Genomic DNA, 9,783 nt, shown 5'->3' with positions numbered 1-9,783 from the left:
TTGAGAGCCTTTTGATAAACGACATTCTTAGTTTTTCCTTCAGGTGCAAAGACAAACAGATTTTTGGCTGTTCAAACTCTTGAACAGGCCACATAAAGTCGACCATGAGAAAAGCATGGAGATTGTAAATCGATGGAAGCAGTTCTTGTTCTCTTGTCTGCAAGCCTCACTGTCAGGACTCTGAACATTTTTTATTACCTTTTTGTGCATTACTGCCCTTTTCCAAGATGGCGTCTTTGGTCTCATGTGCACTGTGTCTTCCTGCTATAAAACTCCACCCCAGCCTTCAGTCTGTGCTAGAGTATTCTGCCGTGCATTCAGCTCCTGACCTCTGGTGACTCCCTGGCTAAATACCTGCTCTTGTGAATCTGTGGGGTTATCCTGCTACTCTGTTCTGAGTTCCTGCTGCATACACCAGTTCCAGTAATCCTCCTTCATCTGCTGCTCGTGTTTGCTTCCATCTGCATTTGCTGGACATGTAAGCTGTTTCTGCTCTGCAAGAACCTGAGACTGTTAGCCAGACCTCCCTGGTTGAGCTAAGATATTAGTTGAACTGCCTTATAAGCATATCTATCTGTGTTGTGGACTAAGCAAGGACTTATTCGTGTCAAGTATCCTCAAGAATAATTGTGCTTCATAGACTTTCTGCGTGATTGCATTTTCCTCTGAAGTTTCCTATAGACTGCTGAGCTGCATTTGATATTTGCACCAAGTGTTGTGGACTTGAGTTTCTCTCTGCACCTGTTTGAATCACCATGTGATAATATAGACTTTACCACTTATAAAACTGTGTCCTGTAGTTGTCTTGTTCCACGCAAAGAGTCTCCTGAGTTATCCCCTATAATTATTACACTCGCTTCCCTCTCCTCAGAAAGTTCATTGGCCCTTGAGGAAGCAGCTCTTTTTCTCTTGTCTGCAAGTCTTGCTTCCCTCTGCTCAGAAAGTTCATTGGCTCTTGAGGAAGCAGCTGCTGTTCTCATGTGTGTCAGCCTTGTTTCTCAGTCTTCACATTTTTCATTGGCCCGTAATGCAGCTTTTCTTTTCGCATCAGCTGACATTCGTGCCATGAAATTCCTTTTCTTATGAGGCATTATTGTGGTAAAAATAGTCTGTAACTGACTGTTTGTATATCCTCTCACATAGAAGTAATGTGACTGACATCAGCCTTTCCACCAATACATCCTAACTGACATGCTATTACCTCACACAAGCTTTGTTATACTGAGAATGTCCTTTGTTGCCTACATTAACCAATCAGAGCTCAGATTAACTAACTGTAGCAAAGTAGAAGCTGAGCTGTGATTGGTTGCTATTGGCAGCCTGATAAATCCCCAGCCAACAGGAAGTCCTCCACCTGGCAGTATATATTAGCTCACACATACACATAATACTGTAGACAGGTCATGTGACTGACAACTGCAGTATTTCCTATATGGTACATTTGTTGCTCTTGCAGTTTGTCTGCTTATTAATCAGATTTTTATTTTTGAAGGATAATACCAGACTTGTGTGTGTTTTAGGGCGAGTTTCATGTGTCAAGTTGTGTGTGTTGAGTTGCGTGTGGCAACAGGCATGTAGTGAATTTTGTGAAATGAGTTTTGTGTGGCGACATGCGTGTAGCAATTTTTTGTGTGTCGAGTTGCATGTGACAGGTTAGTGTAGCAAGTTGTGCGCAGCAAGTTTTGCTCATGGCAAGTTTTGCGCGTGGCGAGTTTTATGTGTGGTGCGTTTTGAGTATGAGCAAGTTTTGTGTGTGGCAACTTTTGCATGTGTTGCAACTTTTGTGCATGTGTTGCAACTTTTGTGCATGTGGCAATTTTTCCACGTGTGCAAGTTTTGCGTGTGGCGAGTTTTCCACAAGGTGAGTTTTGCACGTGTGGCAAGTTTTTTGTGAGCCTAGTTTTTCATGTGGCGAGTTTTGCATGTGGCAAATTTTGCGCTTGGCGAGTTTTGAGTGGCGACTTTTGTGTTTCGGCTTTTATGTGGCGAGATTGGTGTATGTGTGGTGAAATGTGTGCTGAGGGTGGTATATGTGTTCAAGCACGTGGTAGGGTGTGGCACATTTTGTGTGTGTTCATATCCCCGTGTGTGGTGAGTATCCCATGTCAGGGCCCCACCTTAGCAACTGTACGGTATATACTCTTTGGCGCCATCGCTCTCATTCTTTAAGTCCTCCTTGTTCACATCTGGCAGATGTCAATTTGCCTCCAACACTTTTCCTTTCACTTTTTCCCCATTATGTAGATAGGGGCAAAATTATTTGGTGAGTTGGAACGCGCCGGGTTAAAATTTCGCCTCACAACATAGCCTATGACGCTCTCGGGGTCCAGACATGTGACTGTGCAAAATTTTGTGGCTGTAGCTGCGACGGTGCGGATGCCAATCCCAGACATACATACATACATACATGCACACACACACATTCAGCTTTATATATTAGATTTATTCCTATTCTGGGTGCCTAGCCGTTATCATTATACATGCATTTGTGACTGGGATATGCTTTAGTATTTACTGTACATTACTGTTTGCCAAACTCCAGTCCTCACATCCCCTCTAACAGAGCATTTGACAAAGTATCTCACACAATCCTTATTGAAATAATGACTAATTATGGAATGGACAAGGCAACTGTTAGGTGGATTCATAACTGGCTTAGTGATCCGACCCAAAGAGTGGTTGTAAATGGCTGCACATCTAGTTGGAAGAATGTCTCAAGTGGGGTACCACAGGGTTCTGTCCTGGGCCCTGTATTGTTCAACATCTTTATCAATGATTTAGATGAAGAAATTGAGGGTAAACTGATTAAATTTGCTGATGACACAAAGCTAGGAGGGATAGCTAATACTAGAGAAGAGAGTGAGAGGATTCAAAACGATATAAATAAACTGGAGCAGTGGGCAGCAACTATCAGAATGTTTTTTAACAATGAAAAATGCAAAGTGCTACATCTGGGCAATAAAAATGAAAAAAGCATTTACAGAATGGGAGGCATAGGTCTAAGCAACAGCACATGTGAAAAAGACTTGGGTATACTAATAGATCATAAACTGAACACGAGTCAACAGTGTGATGCAGCAGCAAAAAAGGCAAATGCAATTCTGGGATGTATTAACAGAAGCTTACAGTCTAGATCATGCAATGTAATTATTGCCCTCTACTCCTCTTTGGTCAGACCTCACCTGGAATACTGTGTCCAGTTTTGGGCACCGCATTTTAAAAAAGACATCAACAAACTGGAGCAAGTTCAGAGAAGAGTGATCAGAGTGGTGACCGGTCTGCAAACCATGTCCTATGAAGAACGGCTGCAGGATTTGGGAAAGTTTAACTTGCAAAAAAGAAGACTGAGAGGAGACTTAATAGCTGTCTACAACTATCTCAAGGGCTGTCAAATTGTAGAAGGATCATCTTTATTCTCATTTGCACAAGGAAAGACTAGAAGCAGTGGGATGAAACTGACTGGGAGGAGACACAGATTAGATATTAGAAAAAACTTTTTGACAGTTAGGGTGATCAAGGAGTGGAACAGGCTGCCACGAGAGGTGGTGAGTAGTGATGAGCGAATATATTCGTTAATCGAGATTTCTCGAGCATGCGCGGGGGTCATCCGAGTATTTTTTAGTGCTCAGAGATTTAGTTTTTAGTGCCGCAGCTGAATGATTTACATCTGTTAGCCAGCATAAGTACATGTGGGGATGCCCTAGCAACCAGGCAACCCCCACATGTACTTATGCTGGCGAACAGATGTAAATCATTCAGCTGCGGCACTAAAAACTAAATCTCCGAACACTAAAAAATACTCGGAGGACCCCCGAGCATGCTCGAGAAATCTTGAGTAACGAGTATATTCGCTCATCACTAGTGGTGAGTTCTCCTTCCATGGAAGTTTTCAAACAGAGGCTGGACAGACACCTGTCTGGGATGATTTAGTGAATCCTGCTTTGAGCCAGGGGTTGGACCGGATGACCCAGGAGGTCCCTTCCAACTCTATCATTCTATGATTCTATGTCACCTGCGCAATACTGGGAAAATCCTGAAAACATGATATGTTGGGAGGCGTGAGGACAGGCGTTTGGGAAACAGTGATTAACACCAATATTATTTGCCTATTATCACCATCACTTTGATTATTAATTTTTCAAAGTAGTAGAAATAAAACTAGCTTTTTTCTAATAGAGCAATTGAGATAAAGCTCCACATTTATTAATCCTTTAGGAAATAATGTACCCAAGCGTTAGATGAATTCCATCTCCTTCTGGAAAATTTAGTGATATTAACCCCCTCCTTCATCAATAGTTTTCTAATCTAACTGTTTTGATGTTTCCCCTACCAATTACACAGAGACGGATTTCTGCTCTTCTTTCCCTCTGCAGCATTTGTCCAGAAGCAATATCATGGAGGAAATTATACAGCAACATGGAGGAAATTATGCAGCAGCATGGGGAGATGGAGGACATTATACAGCAGCAAGGGGGACATTTTACAGCAGTACTGAGCACTGAAAAGAGATAAATTATGGTAACTTGTTTAAGCATTGTGCCTGGGTCAATGCCTTTAAAGCCTCCACACCACCATGGAGTTTAGTAGGGTGTGTAACCTGACACTTTACTGTGCATGGTAGTCCATGTACATAAAAAAAAGCATTTCAAGAAACTTGGTGTGATGCTAGTCACAACTAGTGTTGAGCGATACCGTCCGATACTTGAAAGTATCGGTATCGGAAAGTATCGGCCGATACCGGCAAAGTATCGGATCCAATCCGATACCGATACCCGATACCAATACAAGTCAATGGGACTCAAGTATCGGACGGTATTCCTGATGGTTCCCAGGGTCTGAAGGAGAGGAAACTCTCCTTCAGGCCCTGGGAACCATATTAATGTGTAAAAGAAAGAATTAAAATAAAAAATATTGCTATACTCACCTCTCCGAGGGAACCGGCAGCGTTGTTTGCTTAAAATTCGCGCTTTTCTTTCCTTACGTGAAGTCCCGGCTTTGTGATTGGTTGCGTCGCAGTCACATGGGCGACGCAACCAATCACAGCAAGCCGTGACGTAATTTCAGGTCCTTAAGGATTTTAAAATTACGTCCCGGCTTTGTGATTGGTTGCGTCGCAGTCACATGGGCGACGCAACCAATCACAGCAAGCCGTGACGTAATTTCAGGCCCTTAAGGATTTTAAAATTACGTCCCGGCTTTGTGATTGGTTGCGTCGCAGTCACATGGGCGACGCAACCAATCACAAGCCGTGACGTCACGGGAGGCTGGACACGCGCGCATTTTAAAATGCGCGCTTGTCCAGCCTCCCGTGACGTCCCGGCTTGTGATTGGTTGCGTCGCGGTCAACCAATCACAAGCCGGGAGGCTGGACAGGCGCGCATTTTAAAATTTTAAAATGCGCGCGTGTCCAGCCTCCCGGCTTGTGATTGGTTGACCGCGATGCAACCAATCACAAGCCGGGACGTCACGGGAGGCTGGACAAGCGCGCATTTTAAAATGCGCGCGTGTTTAGCCTCCCGTGACGTCACGGCTTGTGATTGGTTGCGTCGCCCATGTGACTGCGACGCAACCAATCACAAAGCCGGGACGTAATTTTAAAATCCTTAAGGGCCTGAAATTACGTCACGGCTTGCTGTGATTGGTTGCGTCGCCCATGTGACTGCGACGCAACCAATCACAAAGCCGGGACGTAATTTTAAAATCCTAAAGGACCTGAAATTACGTCACGGCTTGCTGTGATTGGTTGCGTCGCCCATGTGACTGCGACGCAACCAATCACAAGCCGGGACTTCACGTAAAGGAAAGAAAAGCGCGAATTTTAAACAAAGAACGCTGCCGCTTCCCTCGGTAAGGTGCAGGCTGCGTCGGAGAGGTGAGTATAGCAATATTTTTTATTTTAATTCTCTCTTTTACACATTTTTACATTAATGTTGTTTCGATACCGATACCCGATACCACAAAAGTATCGGATCTCGGTATCGGAATTCCGATACTCGCAAGTATCGGCCGATACCCGATACTTGCGGTATCGGAATGCTCAACACTAGTCACAACCCACCGCCAGGCCATGAGTCAGCGAAGTCAAACGTTTCGGAGTCAATACCAAAAGAGCACGTAGTAAACCAAGGGAAAATACGAAGTCATAAGTCAGGGTAAGAAAACCAGAGAAATAGCGGATAACCGGAACACGGTCCAAAGGTCAGCAGCAGAATGTCAGATGCAAAGGGGCAATAACAAACGTTAGTCTGAACACGGTCCAAAGGTCAGCAGCAAAAGATCAGAACTTACAACACAGGGAACAGGTGAACACACCAGAGAGCACACACTTAGAACAAGCTTTTGAATGGCAATGATCTGTGCCAGACAGCTCACCTACATAGAAGGGCAATTACCAAGAACAGAGACACCCTGTGGAAATCTCTGCACCTCCCAGTCAGATAGGTCAAGTGAGTTGCCAATCCAGCACAGGATAGGGTGATGGAGGTGTCCATCACTGAGTCCCAGACACGCTGAAGAGAGGAATTGTGACAGTACTCCCTCTTCAAGGGGCCATCGGACCCCCAGGTTTCCCAGGAAACCTACGATGAAAAGCTCTGACCAAACAATCAGCCTTTCACCAAATGAGAAGGAACCCATGATCTCTCCTGGGGTCCATATCGCATCTAGTGAACAAAATATTGGAGGGAATTTCGGACCTGCCGAAAATTCACAAACTTCCTCCAGAATCTCGTATGAGCCAATGATTTTCAGAGCTGTGGGAGCTCCGTACTACCGTCGAGGGCACCACGTGATCAGAGACCACGTGACCCGAACATCACTGCAGGTCCTGCGAAGCACTACATGAGATTCACAGAATCCAGGCCGCGTAGGCGCTCGTCACCGGCCGGGACGGCGCCTGCACAAGCCGCCTGAGAAACAGAAAGGAAAGCATCCATCCAGCTAAGTAAAACCGCTTTTATTACTATCGCCAAGGATAAATGGACATTGTTTTTCCTTCTCTTTTACTAGCGTTTGCATGACAGGTACGGGACTCCGCAGCTTAGTTTACTAAGTGGAAAAGCACGCACTCTTTCATTCTAAGCAACGCACTTGCAGGGTGTCAACTTTTAACTTTCACATGAGTGATCCAGGACGTATGGATCAGTAGTAGTCCTCTATAGCGCACAAATCTTTTTATATGGTACTATTTTAATCTCTATAGTAATTAAGTGACACACGAGCTATTAAGTATTTGTGACCTTATTTTCTAATTCTCACTGTTTCCCTTCCCAGTCCCTTTCCATGATCAATCTATGACCTGTTATATACGTCCACAAGCAGAACTTCTAACAAATTTCACATCAAACAGGTAAATTTCTATTGGGAACATTGACTAGTGTACTTTAAGGTTAGCGCAGGTATAAATATTGTTAAAATATTACCCTTTTTTTAGTCCCCCTTTTTTCTCCTTTGTGTGGCAAGGAGCAATACCCGCAGCTATCCCTATCCATCTCATAAGCGCCGCTACCCTACATTTATTCTTTCCGTCTACTAGGGTTGAGCGAAACGGGTCGGCCATTTTCAGAAGTCGCCGACTTTTGGCAAAGTCGGGTTTCATGAAACCCGACCCGACCCCTGTGTGGGGTCGGCCATGAGGTCGGCGATCTTCTGAATCTGGTATCGGAATTCCGATACCGAGTTCCGATATGTTTGCGATATCGGAACTCGGTATCGGAATCCACATTTAAGTGTAAAATAAAGAATTAAAATAAAAAATATTGATATACTCACCTCTCCGACACAGCCTGGACATCGCCGCTGGTAACCGGCATCTTCCGTTCCTAAGAATGGCGCTTGAAAGACCTTTCGATGACGTCACGGCTTGTGATTGGTCGCGGCGGCCCACGTGACCGCTGAGCGACCAATCACAACAAGCCGTGACGTAATTCTCAGGTCCTAAATTCCTCATTATAGGAATTTAGGCCATGAGGATTACGTCACGGCTTGTGATTGGTCGCTGAGCGGTCACGTGGGCCGCCACGACCAATCACAAGCCGTGACGTCATCGAAAGGTCCTTCACGCGCTGATTCTTAAGAAGGAAGGCTGCCGGAAAGAATCAGGGTGCGTTCGAGGGTGAGTATATACCTAATAGGAATATACTCACCCTCGGCTTCTTTCCGGCAGCCTTCCTTCTTAAGAATGAGCGCGTGAAGGACCTTTCGATGACGTCACGGCTTGTGATTGGCCGCGGCGGCCCACGTGACCGCTAAGCGACCAATCACAAGCCGTGACGTAATTCTCATGGCCTAAATTCCTAGAATGAGGAATTTAGGACCTGAGAATTACGTCACGGCTTGTGATTGGTCGCTCAGCGGTCACGTGGGCCGCCGCGACCAATCACAAGCCGTGACGTCATCGAAAGGTCTTTCAAGCGCCATTCTTAGGAACGGAAGATGCCAATTACTACCAGGGCGCGTCAGAGGGTGAGTATATCAATATTTTTTATTTTAATTCTTTATTTTACACTTAAATATGGATCCCAGGGCCTGAAGGAGAGTTTCCTCTCCTTCAGACCCTGGGAACCATAGTATCCCATTGCACTGCATTGGGTTTCGCGTTTCGGCCGACCCCGACCCCGACTTTTTTATAGGATCGGCCGATTTCACTCGACCCGACTTTTGAGAAAGTAGGGTTTCGTGAAACCCGACCCGATCCTATAAAAATAAGTCGCTCAACCCTACCGTCTACTTTACATCAGATCAATTTTTGAAACATAATGCTTTTTTTGTTACGAAGAAATAAGGGTTAAAAGTTGATCAGCAATTTCTCATTTTTGCAAAAAATTTACAAAACCATTTTTTTAGGGACCAAATCATATTTGAAGTCACTTTGAGGGGCCCATATGACAGAAAGTACCCAAAAGTGATACCATTCTAAAAACTGCACCCCTCAAGGCGCTCAAAACCACATTCTAGAAGTTTATTAACCCTTCAGGTGCTTCACAAGAATTAATGGAATGTGGAAGGAAAAAATGAACATTTAACTTTTTCCCACAAAAATGTTACTTTATCGCCATATTTTCCTTTTTCACAAGGGTAACAGAAGAAAATGCACTATAAAGTTTGTTGTGCGATTTCTCCTGAGTACGCCGACAACAACATATGTGGAGGAAAACTATTGTTTGGGTGCACGGCAGGGCTTCGAAGGGAATGAGAGCCATTTGTCTTTTGGAATATAAAATTGGCTTGAATCAATAGCCGAAACCATGTCGCGTTTGGAGAGCCCCTGAGGTGCCTAAACAGTAGAAACCCCCCACAAATGACCCCATTTTAGAAAATAGACCCCTCATGGACTTTATCTAGATGTGTGATGAGCATTATGAAACCTCAGAGGCTTCACAGAACTTTATAATGTTGAGACGTGAAAATTAAAAAACACATTTTTTCCACAAAAATGTAATTTCAGTCTCAACTTTTTTAATTTTCACAATGGTAACAGGAGAAAAGGAATGCCAAAATTTGTTGTGCAATTTTTCCAAAGTACGCAGGTCCCCCATATTTGTTGAAAAACGACTGCTTGGGCTCATGGTAGGACTGGAAAGAGAATGAGCGTTATTTTGACTGCAATAGGTTGCGGATACATGTCATATTTAAAGTGCCCCTGACATGACAAAACAGGAGAAACTCCCACAGGTGATGCCATTTTGTAAACTACACCTCTCAAGGAATTCATCTAGGGGAGTAGTGAGTATGTTTAACCCTCAGGCGATTCACAAACTTGTATGAAATTGGTCTGAGTAAATG

The sequence above is a fragment of the Ranitomeya variabilis genome, chromosome 5 (genome assembly GCF_051348905.1).
Source record: "Ranitomeya variabilis isolate aRanVar5 chromosome 5, aRanVar5.hap1, whole genome shotgun sequence".
Lineage (NCBI taxonomy): Eukaryota > Metazoa > Chordata > Amphibia > Anura > Dendrobatidae > Ranitomeya > Ranitomeya variabilis.
The sequence above is the reverse complement of the archived record's forward strand: the minus strand, read 5'-3'. Positions refer to the sequence as shown.